The following is a 12998-nucleotide window of genomic DNA, read 5'->3' as shown; positions in this document are numbered from 1 at the left end:
GAGTGTGGTTCCTGGGGTTCCCAATCATGGCCTCGTCTCTTTGGAGCTGTAGGAGAGGAGGCATAGACATTGCCCAGTAAGGATTCATAGTTCTATGCAGAAATCATCCCTATTATAAGTCAGATATCATCAACTGTGTGTCATTCCCTGGATTATAGTTTCCAGGGGTTGTTTTGCTAATACCTTGAATCTGGCATGCTGCAAGGAGAGAAGTGAGAGGAAGGGAAAGGGAGAAGAATTGGGAGAGAAAAGACATGAAAAAGAGAAAGAGAAATAGAAAGGAGTAGTAGAGAGCACAGAGGGATGTGAGAGAGAATGCACTCCACACACACACACACACACACACAATCTCATCCATGTTATCCCTTCACCTGCCCCATACTTCCCTAGGTGGGCTGATATTGAGGAAGGGTGGAGGAACAGGAGAAGGTTATTGGGGATGTAGCAGGGTTGCCAAATTCAGAGAAATATTATTACTGATGATATCTGCTACACATTACTCCCCTGAAAATCCTGCCCGCTGTCTCCCGCCTTCCCAGCATCTCAAATCACCAAAAGGGCTAGACATAGTCACATCCCCAAACCCTTCTCAACAACATTTCCCTCTCCCTCCCTCCGCCAACCTGGCCTCAGCAAACTCTAAGATGGCTCTCCCACCCCCTTGGATTTCTCAGTAATCTTAAATGTCCTATATGCCCCTTCTCTTGAAAAGATTGGGGACTCCTGCTATAGACATTCAAATCAGGAATGTCCAACCCCTTTATAGGATGCTAAACTAGCCAAACATCTGATAACTATCATAAGCACATGCATTATTTTTCAAAACTGCTCTAAATTAACATTACAAGATGGGGACCATTAAAACATAACATAAGCTTTATAAAAGTACATATCTGAGGTCCTTATGCAAAGCACCAGCAGAGGTAATTACTAATCACCACCATTTCTCTCCTGTCTCAGAGAGAGAGAGCAGTAGTGCGAGAGAGAGATATAACATCACTGTGAGAAATGAAATGGTATTCTTATGTGAAGAGGAAAAATATTTTGTTTTTCAAGAAATCTTGCTGCCTGGTACTTCCTGGATTCTCAAATTTCTAAAAGAGTCTTGCCCTTCTATTCATAGCCAGAAAAAAGAAGAAAAAAATAGGAGGTGCTTCAGGTTAATTAACTTCCTGTATGTTGTATTTTTTTGGTTCTTTTAAAAGACTAATGAAACTTAAACAATTCATTTCTTATGAGAGCACAGGCTCACAATGTTAACTGCATTAAAGTAGTCTTGGGGGATTTCTGTGCTACTGTGGAGCTCAGAATTTGTGCAAAATTGCCAAATTCTGTGCAGAAAATAACAGAGGAAACTCTGGCATGCCGCGCTGCCGTTTGTCGTGAAGATGACGGCCCGGGCATGCCGCGAATGGAGCACGTGCCATTCACGAGGAAGATGAAGGCCCCGGCGTGCCAAGGGATGTACTCTGCTCATGGTGAAGATGAAGGCCCCGGTGAGAGTGAGTGTGAGTGTAGAGAGGTGTGTGTGTGTGTGTGTGAAAGAAGGGAGGGGGTGAGAGGGGGAGGGGGTGTGAGAGAGGGAGCTTGTGTGGTGTGTATGCAAGAGAGAGGGACCCTGTATGAGGGAGTGTGTGTGTACACCAGAGAGAGGAAGTATGTGTGTGAGGAGAAAGGGACAGAGGGACCCTGTGTGAGGGGCAGTACTGAGAACGGGGTCAAACTCTGGGAGTGGCGATAGAATGGAAGGGATTGAGCCTAGAGGTGGAGGGGAGAGGTACTGGCAGGTGGAGGAGTTGGGGCCTGAGAGGGCAAACTGGCCAGGGGAGTAGGGAGAGAGAGTGGAAGGGACACCCTTACAGTGAATTTCTAGGGAAATATTTAAAATTCAGCATCTTTAAATATTAAATTTTTTTTCTATATTAATTTAAAATGTAATTACTTAAGGACTGACATGTAAATTGTGTTATTTGACCAATATAAAGTTTGCAGAATTTTGCAGAATTTTAAGTTTTTTGCACAGAATTCCCCCTGGAGTAATTAAACGTGAAGAACACGCAGTTAAGGAAACTGAGTGTCTGTCACAGCACCATGCACACTGTCTGAAGCAAGTGAAAATCCTGTTCCACAGGCTTCAGTGATCCTGCCCAGAACTCTAGGGATTCCCCTCATTCTCTGGAGTAAGAAATTCAGGGTCTCCCAAGCATGAGCCCTGTTGTGTGGAAATTATATAAGCATAGTGACTCAATTATCTCAAGCACACAGACGCTTGGAAAGGAACAACATTCTCTGACAGATTCATCAGTAGAACTGATTGAATAATATGTGAAAATCATCAGGCACAATTTTGGAAACTTTTTTAGCAGTCTGAGAGAGAAGAAGACTCAGATGGTTCAGGATTCCTGAAATAAAACCCTTGACACAGATCCATTCTGGTAAAAATTTATAACCGAACACAGAGGTGAATATGGAGAATGTTGTATATCTGGTATTGGAATAGCAGGGGGGTACTGCAGAGAAGGATTAAACTTCATTGGCAGATTTGTATAAATGTATGTGTGTGTGTGTGTGTGTGTGTGTGTGTGTGTGTGTGTGTGTGTGTGTGAAAGACAGAATTTGCTGCATAAAATGACTAAAGCACATCAGTAGTCGAAGTTTTAAAAAAAATATGGTTGTCAGTTTGGGAAGCAGTCATCTCTGTTTGATTGTGACTGTGTTATGAAAATCTCTTCTTCTCCAGCAGAATTTGTAAAGTGAGAAACTACTAAAGTCTGGTGGGCAGATTTTTGGCAAATAGGCTTTGTGCAATGAGAGAATACAAAAAAAAATAAATTGTTGTATCATCCATACAGTTAATAATATACAGGGGGAAGGAAGGGGAATACATATTTTATCCTTAAAATAAAGTTCCACAGATTATCCAGAGTATCATATATGCTTTGTCTGCTTGTACAATGTGTAGATCTGCCCTCCTGTGCGTCCATGACTGCAACAGCAGCAGTCACAGAGCCATTTTATACCCCAGCATTTCTCTGCAAGGATGACAGAGACAAGAGCCTCAGTTCCACTAAGGAGAAATACATAAAATAAAACCATGCAGAGCAGTCATCAGGAAGGGGATTTGAGAGGGAAGGATGGGGAGGGAAGTTAGGCTGAAGAAGTAAGGTAAAAAGACTGAATTAAAAAGGGAAGAATAAGTAGGGACAGTAAGAGGAAGGAGGTGCAGAAATCGCAAAGGTTTGTGAGGTAAGTAGATAAAATCAGGAAGTGTAGGGAGAATAGAATCGTTGCGGGCGTGGACCCTTGGACTGAGGAGGAGTTGGCACAACCTGCAGAGAGGAGCCCTGTAGGTCCCCACTGTAGGCTGGCAGAGTTGGCCTGAGGCAGAGGCCCAACTGGAGCTTCACCTATACCAGCCCTCGTTCCTCTTAGATTGAGGCCCTCGGGTGCCAGGGCCCGCAGGACTTAGGGGTGATTCTTTGTTGCTGAGTTGGAGATCCCTGGAGGCAGACTAGTCTCAGGCTAGTGTCCGGGGCAGGCTGAGTACAGGTGGAGTCAGATGCAGGCTGCAGACAAGGCAGGCAATATTCAAACATGGTCAAAAAAATCAGGCAGTGCTCAGTGACAGGCAGAGTTCAATCAGAGACGAGAATCAGGCAGTGGTCAGTGACAGATGGAGTTCAATCATAGTCAAGAGTCAAGCTGAAGTCAGAACCAGAGATCTGCCCAAGGGAAGACAAGATGGATAGGCAGACAGGGAGATGAGAAACAGCAACAGGTGGGCAGAAGAAGAAGACACTGAAGAGCAGAAGACTTGAGCACCGGATGAAGACGAAGACCTGAAGACTGACCACAGGAAGAAGATGAAGAACTGAAGGATGAAGGATGAAGAACGAAGACTGCCAGGAATGCAGGAGCAAAGATCAGAAACACTCTGAGGCAATACACTCTAACAAAGGTAGTCGACCTATTGCCGAGGCAAGGAAGAGCTGCCAAGGCGGTTTCTAAAGGCCTCTAGTGGTGACATCATCATAGGGTGCCTCTGGTGTTTTCCTTCCACAGGCCTTTTAAGAGGGCATTGTCAAGCATGCACGCACCATAGGGGTGCCCGAGGCAGAAGTGGCGTTGGAGGTAGGCCAGATACGGCAGCCTGGCACACATCCAGAAAGGGTCCTGCTCGGCATCAGGGAAAGCTGCAGAGAAGGCAGGTTGAGCGTGGCGGTCTGCTGCACATGCACGGGGAGGTTTTCCCTGGCGTTGGAGGTGGGTATTTCAGGCTGGGGACTGGAGGTAATTGTGGCGATCTATGGCCCTGCCCTGCGGACTGCCGAACATAACAAGAATGTGCAAGGATGAGGGGGTAATGTGCAGGAAAGGGGGGTGTAATGTGCAAGGATGGGGGGGCGGGGGGTAGTTTGGTGGGAAAATAGGGATAGGAGGGAACCTGGAGAGATCAATTGAAGAGGTTTGGGGGAAGTACCAGGAGGAAAGAAAAGGAGTGATAGGGATTCTACCTTATGGTTTTCAGAAAAGGATGAATAATTGTTAAATTTGCTAGTGACATTTGCTCTAAAATTCAGTTTTCAGAGAATAAGGGCTTGTCTGGTCTGGGGGGCCTTTGAACTCCAGCAGTGTCTTGCATGCTGCTAAATTATTCAGTGTAGTTGACTGGGACTTTGGAAGGCATAATATAAATTTAACAATCTCACTTCCGTTTGTGCAAACCAAATTGGAATTAGATCATAAATTAGGAGATTTACCAAACAAAAGTTCCTATCTGCAGAAATCTCATCTGCTTTACTGTCTGCAGGGAAAGCCATTAAAGAATATCCTGATTGAGGTGAAGATTTGATCAAGCGTTATCCAAGACTTTAAGAAGGTAATTTTCAAAAGTGTGTGTAAATCCCATGCTTGGTCCTTATGTCTCCAGCTCTCCAACACCTCCACCATTTCATCCAGACCTCCCTCCCAAATACTGCAGAACAAAGACGAGTGCAATTTCATATCTGTGACACAATTAGCAGGTATAAAAGTGTGCATAACAGTCTGGTAATGTATTGTGCATATACCAACTTGTAGGCATTCTTCTCAGTCCCATAATGCCCTTAAAAGCCCTTTTACCCTTTAAAAGTTACACGTTACAACGCAGATATGTGTATTCTTCAACCATTTGCAAACTACGGGTGTACAGACATACTACTTACATGCCTAATTTGGAATTTTACACACAGAAATGTTTTGAAAATTAACACCTAAAATGTGGTCTTTTTTTTAAAATAACTATTCAAATGTGTATAAATGCACACAGAAATAATAAAAACGTAAAAGGATGAGCACAACTGACTACAAGAGAGATATTTCATATAACATATTTCTACCCCACAAATATAAGATATAAATTACAAAACAAATGATCAAGCCATTGAGAAAGAGAATTTCAAACTGCCAGTGTTGCTGAAAAGCCCGTAGGTACTTTATAGCCATGGAGATTGCACTAAGTTTCAAAGGAAAGGTTTGCGCATCCTTTCATTTTGGAAAGTGCCAAATGAAAAAAGATCTGCAGAGGTTTGCACCTCCTTTATCTGCAGATCACGTTTCCTGACCACAACTAAGTGTACAATTTTTAAAATCCAAATCTATGTAGGGAGCTTTTACTCATGAACTAACCCTGCTCCGGCAATGCCTTCAGCGCATACAGGGTGGGCAATGTTCAGGGAAGCAATTTGTGAGGTAAAAACGCTATTTTTACAGGTGGAAATGACCTTGAAAATCGCTCACTATAAAGTGGGTTATGGTGTTCCACAAGGAGTTTAATTTAAGATTCATTGTGGGGAAGCAACCTTGTGGGGCAGGGTTAGGGCAAGGGATGCCAATACTGTCTATACTTTGCTAGGAATTCTGCAGGGATGTTTTCCCAAGGCAATTTGCAAAGGGAAGTTATATTCTTAATTTCTTTTTGAAAAATTGTTGCGTGATGTACATGAAAAATTATTTTTCATTTTGCTTTATTCATTTCAAGTGTTGTTTTATTTTAATTTGTGTTTTGGTTTGATTAATGTTTATTTTGGCTTGTTTACTGAAGCAAAATAAAAAAACCCTGAAAGCAAAAAAAGAAACTGCCCCCACCACCCACCACCAAAACAGCAAAATTAACCCCCTCCCTCCACAAGGCCTTCTCATAAGCCCTCCCCCTTCAGAGGTATCGTACGCCATGCCTTGGGCCTGCGAATAGAATGGGACAGTGTAATCCCAAGTCGCTCTGTCCCTGCTGTGTCCCACTCTGAAAATGTACATAGTTTTAAAAAATTACCTCCTTTGTTAACAGGTGAGAATGAGTAAACATTTCAGGATTTTTCATTTATCTTTCTTACAGACATTTAGATATTTATTCCATAAAGGCTAAAGCTCAGATGGTCTGAAGCTCAGATGTTAATGGATCAAATTGTATCCCCTGTGACCTTGAGGAGTCTTCACATTGCTAACCCTTCTGATGTACTTTCCTTAGCTGAATGTTTTCTTAGAGTTCTCTGTCAAAGCGCTAGTAGAATGGAAAAGAAGAATCAGACAGCAGTGACGGAATTTCTCTCCTGGGCATCACAGATCATGTAGAGCTGAGAGGTCCCCTCTTCGTCATATTCCTCGTCATGTACCTGATGAACTTACTAGGGAATGGAACCATGATCTTGGTGATTAGTGGGAACTCTCAGCTCCATTCTCCCATGTATTTCTTCCTCTGTAACTTGTCCTTTGTGGACATGTGTTTCAGCTCAGTCAGTCACTGTCCCCAAAATGTTAAGCAACCTCATCTCTGACAAGAACACCATCTCTTTCTCTGACTGTATCACCCAGCTCTATTTCTTCGCTGCTTTTGCAACGACAGAATGTGTTCTCCTGTCAGTCATGGCATATGACCGTTATGTTGCCATCTGTAATCCATTGCATTATGTCACAATAATGACAAAAAAGCATGGGCAAGCATGTCGGCTGCTTCTTTCATCATTTGCTTTCTGCATGCTTTGCTACACACACTGTTGGTATACCGGCTCTCCTTTTGCAGCTCCAACAAGATTCAACACTTCTTCTGTGACATCACACCACTATTACAGCTCTCCTGCACAGACACCTCCATCAATGAGCTGGTGATTTTCACGCAAGGCTCACTGGTAGTAATACTGCCCTTCCTGATCATCCTGATATCTTATATCCATATCATTAATTCTATCCTAAAGATCCCATCCACTGGTGGAAGATATAAGACCTTCTCCACCTGCTCCTCTCATCTCACTGTGGTGTTCCTTTTCTATGGGACACTTACTTTCATGTATTTTAGGCCTTCTTCCAGCTATTCATTGGAAAAGGACAAGATTACCAGTGTTGTATACAATGTGGTATCTCCCATGCTTAACCCATTCATCTACAGCCTGAGGAACAGGGATGTAAAGATGGCACTGAAGAAAGCCCTACAGACAAAAGTGTTTTCTTCCAAAGGAAGGATACCCAGATTCATGAAAAGAAATTCAGTTTTTTTATCCTAATTGACTTATATCCCCCAAAAATAGATAGATTGAAGAAACTTAAGTTCCATCTTGGCTCTCATTTGTAACTCATTTGAACAGAGCTTTTCAAGTGTCTTAAGTTTCATCCTGTTTCTTTTGCTGAGCTCAAAGTGTCTTCAATACATAAGAAAATAAAAACATAAGAACATAAGTTGCCATACTGGGTCAGCCTGAGGGTTCATCAAGGTCAGTATCCTATTTCCAAAAGTGGCCAATCCAGGATACAAGTACCTAGCCAGTACCAATACATTAATTATTATTAATGCCAGTAATAAGCAGTGGCTATTACCTAAGTCAACTTGAAACATAGTAGTTTATGGACTTCTCCTTTAGGAAGTTGTTCAAACTTTTTTTAAACCAAGCTAAGCTAACTGCCTTTACCACATACTCTACAACAAATTCCAGAACTTAATTGTGCAATGAGTAAAAAAGAATTTTCTTCAATTTGTTGTAAAAGTGCTCATTGCTAACTTCATGGAGTGCACCTAGTCCATCTATTAACTGAAAGAGTAAAAAAATGATTTTGTAGACCTCTATCATATCCCCCCTCAGCCATCTCTTCTCCAAGTTGAACAGTCCTAACCTCTTTAGCCTTTCCTCATAGGAGAATCGTTCTATCCCCTTTATGATTTTGGTCGCCGTTCTCTGTACCTTCTCCAGTGCATCTATATCTTTGTTGAGATGTGGTGGCCAGATTTGAACATAGTATTTTCAAGAAAAAGTTACACAATGCCTGCATTCATATCTTAATGCTAACAGAAGTTGAATATGTATTGCATTAAAGGTGTCAAACATCTCCATCCATAAATTTAAGGAAATCCATTAACAAATGCAGCATTAGTGGAATGTTATTGATTCCAGGTAAATGTACAATGAATTATGAAATTCACCCATAATTCTGACAATATTTTCTTGTCACTACATCATAATTTACTTCATGCACAAAACCCACCCAAATACAGTGTGCATGTCATTGTATGGCATAGAACAGCAGACTGAGAAGAAGGGAAGCCAGAGTTCAGATCCTGCTGATGCTTCTTGCTACTTTGGGCAAATCACTTTACCCTCAAATGCCACGGGTACAAGCATAGAGCCTGATTTACCAAGACCTTTCTTCCATTCTGTGTCTATAGGGAAAATGCTTAGAAAATGAGGCCCATAGATTATAAGCCCTCTGGGGACAGGGAAATCCTTACTGTATCTGAATGTAACTCTCCTTGAGCTAGCAATAAAAAGATGTGAGATAAATGTAAAATAAATCAAACAAATTGTGATTTTGGAAGTGTTTATTTCAGACTAGTAATGCTGAGACTCTTGTTTATAAAAGAGGGTCAGCATTTATGTTACATTTTAGTGCATGTTTAAATTATTTATAGAGGGAGGGACTGTAGACAAGTGTGTTAGCTAATTCCAATTAGCCAAAAGAAAACAGAGTACAATCACAGAATGGATGATACATTCAAATGCATCTATTATTCTACAATTAATAAATAAATGGTATTGTGTTTAATTTATGAAGTCTGAATCTCCTGAAATTGTGTATCTTAGTCCCATGTTTCCTGATCTTTTCATGCCCCAGGCACACCTTGATTAACAAATGGTTGTGTGGCCTCCAAGGAGCAGGCAGTACATTTATGGAGAGGACTCGTGCGGCCAAAAGAAGAGCAAGGGAGCACTGAAAGCCCCACCAGTCTCTCTTCTCTATGGGATGGATATTGCCGCTGGTATTTCTCTTGTTGCAGGCAGAGTGGAGGATGAGAGACCGAGCACCTCCTTACAGGAGACTGGGAGGAGAGAGGCAGTCCATGAGGAGATTTCCACAAAAGGAGACTCTTGGCAGTGGAGCAGGAGAGTACCTATGTCGAGCATCTTGCACAGAGTGGGGAAGGTAAAGAGGGTACAGTGAGCAGCAAAAAAGCCAGCATAAAAGGAACAAAAAGAAGGCAAGATTATAAGATAGCTCCATTTCGAGTTCTGACTCATCCTCTAGTTCTTCATCAGGCAGTAGTAGTTTGAGAAAGTCCACGAGACTTAGAGGAACGGGCTCCAACCAAGATATGGGTCACCCGGCCTTAGCCTCCTTAACAGAATTATGGGAAGGAGTTCCCAGGATGTTACGTAGCAGAATTAGGCGCAGAAGATACGTGAACATATTTCGATTATTAGCAGGCAGGAGGGGGTGATAAAAAAGAGTGGATGAAGGGGAAGAAGAAGAAGAGTGGTAATTCTTCAGGGCCCAAGGTTTCCAAGAATATATCAATTGGGTGTGAGGTTTCTTTAGATTAGCAAGCGTTGTCGGTCATCATCAGCCTGAGCAATATGGGGCACTACTAGCTTATGGCAACAGCATCCTTGGCACGTTCAAGGATTATGAAGGTTGGGCATGGCTCAACTATGATGAGAGGTTTAGGGAAAAAATGGCGGGGAACAGGTTCATGTCCTGGGGTATGCAAGATATTAATTTATGGTTGATGCAAATGACCAACAAAAGTGCGGGGACCGGTAAGGTAGCCCAGGGAGTTCCTGCGGGAGTAGGTGCCGGTGTGGCTTCGGTCAGCATGAACCTAGGTTCAGCACACGGAACAGGGCCCACTGTGAAAAGGAGTGACGTGAGAGGGATCATGGGAGGATCAGATGTATGCTGGAGATTCAATAAAGCCACCTGTTTATTCCCTGAGTGTAAATTCCGGCACGCTTGCTCCTCATAAAATGGTGCACACCCGGTGTCCAGGTGCATCCAAGTGCTGCAGTCCTCAGGGATGAAAGGAGTCAACCAGTCCAAGCGCCCATCCTAGGGTATTAGGGTAGGGAACAGCAAAAAAAAAAAGGGGGGGGGGAACGGGGGGGATTTGTTAAGGCCGCAGAATCCAGGACATGGAACGTCTCGGGGATGGTTACAGTAGGGAGTCGCAGGGTTTTGTGTTCCCCGACTGGGAGGGGGGGGGGGGGTGAGTAGGCAGACACCTGGGGAGGGGTACAGCGTGTTTAAAAAAAAAAAAAGAAAGAATAATATAAGGGAATAATATTCACAACCCTAGCACAGGAAGGCAGCAGAGACACTTGTGACCATGTATAGGGAGTGGCCAGATCGCAGGAGCATACATCGTGTTTTCACAAATAAGTGTCCTATGAATAAGCGCAATACGATTAACAGAAGGTGGGATAATTAGGTAGAGGGTATGATGCATTGTCTCATTCTGTGTTCCAGCAGAGTGCTTCGGGAGCATGAAGTACAGAGAGGTATATCACTGATTTTGCAGGACAACGGGGGAGGAAGAGGAATGGGAGATGATTCTGAGCTTGGTGGTGCCGGCTACTTGGAAGTTTTACATACAAGGAACGAAAGTAGTGTCAGCTTTTTTACAAACAAAGGGATAGAGGGAGGGAGCAGTGCCAGAGCATGTGTTGGTCCATTTCATAACATGAGCAAAAAATAACTGTTATTTGGTGGCTACAGTAAGATCACAATTGGCAGGCTTTGCCTTTTTCCAAAAGCTGTTAGGATGGGGGAACCCTTTGAGCAGTTTTAGAGTCCGTATGACATAGTGAGGGCAAAGGTAGCGCCAGCGCCATTTTGAAGATTGGCAATACGGCCCGCGTGCAGGAGGTCGCTCCCGGACCCCCGCTGGACTTTTGGCAAGTCTTGTGGGGTCAGGAGGCCCCCCCAAGCTGGCCAAAAGTCCCTGGGGTCCAGCGGGGGTCCGGGAGCGATCTCCTGCACGCGTGACGTCGGGAGCCAGGAACCAAAATGGCGCCGGCGCTACCTTTGTCCTGTCACATGATAAGGGCAAAGGGCCACCGGCGCCATTTCTCAACGCAGCCGTGGCCAGAGAGAGAGAGGGAGATCGTGTCGGGACCCCCCCACTGGACCCCAGGTAATTTAAAACATTTGAGGGGGGGGTTTGGGAGGGTGGGGGATTTGTTTTAAAGGTTCAGGGTGGGTTTTAGGGTTTTATTGGTGTGCCGGTTTTCCCGCCCTCACCCGATTTACGATTTTTAACAATTTTTAAAAAAATAAAAACACGACGATCAGATTTCCCTCTCCCCCCAGCCAAAATCGATCGCTAAGACGATCGATCACACGATTCACACCCCTACTAGGTAATATGATCCAGGAAAAATATGCAGGAGTGCAGCCAAACTGCTGGTCCCTCCTCAGGCATGCAAGCCGGAAGAAAACTTTATAACAGCAAAGTGGGAGAGTTGGATGCACATGAGCCTGCAAAGACAGTGCACGCTTCTAACAATGTTTCAGTTTCACTTTTGGAAAGCAGGTAAGCATTGAGATCTTGCAGCAAAGTCCTATTTCTTCTACATCCCTGTGGGATAATTGTGTTAAACCCAAACACATATCAATCAATCAATAATAATCCTTCCACATCATTTACTGGGTTAATCCAACAATTCTTTATTTGTTTCATGGCAGATTACATCTCAAACATTCAAAATAATATGATCAGCAAAAACAAATGGTTAAGCTTTATTAAATAATAGAGTCTTCAATTGTTTTCTACCGCAAAGATCTTTAAATACCTCTCATCCCTTAGTCTGACTGATAACGCATTCCACAGTTGGGGACCTATATGAAACTGCTTTCATCTGGGATAGTTAATAATTTTGTAGCATTAGACCATAAGGTGCTGGTTGGCACATAAAGCTTCAACCTATCTCCTATAGAACAAGAAGCCTCTGAATATAAGCACTTACCCAATACAAGTAATATTTTGAATTGCTCTCTCCAATGAAGGTGACTCAACACCTGCAGCAACTTGTATGGGAGGCCCACATAAAGGCTATTGCAATAATGAAGCTGACCAAAGATTACAGTTTGTAAAAATGTTTGGAATACATTCAGGGCTAGCATGTATTTCAAGGGTCTTAGGCCTGGATTCATCATTCTTTGCAGAATGATGAATCCTGCAAAAACTGGGGGTGGGGGGGGGGGGGAGTGAAGGGGGGCGGGCCTGCGAAAGGTGGCGCTATTCGGCGCGCTACTGCCATCGATAATGTTAGTAACATTATCGCCGGCAGGGAAGCCACTGCCAACTCCACCCCCTCCCCGCCCCGACTCCTCCCACCCCCCTAATTTGCGTTATATCGCATGAGAAAAGGCCCTTTTCGCATGCGATATGGCCTTATTGCGTGCGTTAGGGCCCTAACGCACACGATAAAGCTTTAGAAAATAACCCCCTTAGTATTTTATGCTTGCAAAATCCTACTTTTTCCACGTGTTGTATTAGTGATTTAAATGATAGATTATAATTAATCATAAGAACATAAGACTTGACATACTGGGTCTGACCAAAAGTCCATCAAGCTCAGAATCCTGTTTCTAACAGTGGCCAATCCATGTCACAAGTACCTGGCAGAATCTCAAAGGAATCGAAATGAATCCCCAAATTTCTTACTTCAGTTTTAACTGGCATACATATTCCATCATAT

General features: G+C 43.4%; 1 pseudogene; it reads left to right on the top strand.

Moving 5' to 3' along the window:
* Window positions 1–6546: 6546 nt before the first annotated feature.
* Window positions 6547–7535, top strand: LOC115098681 (annotated as a pseudogene).
* Window positions 7536–12998: the final 5463 nt, after the last annotated feature.

This window comes from Rhinatrema bivittatum, chromosome 1 (genome assembly GCF_901001135.1).
Source record: "Rhinatrema bivittatum chromosome 1, aRhiBiv1.1, whole genome shotgun sequence".
Classification (NCBI taxonomy): domain Eukaryota; kingdom Metazoa; phylum Chordata; class Amphibia; order Gymnophiona; family Rhinatrematidae; genus Rhinatrema; species Rhinatrema bivittatum.
The sequence above is the reverse complement of the archived record's forward strand: the minus strand, read 5'-3'. Positions and strand labels throughout refer to the sequence as shown.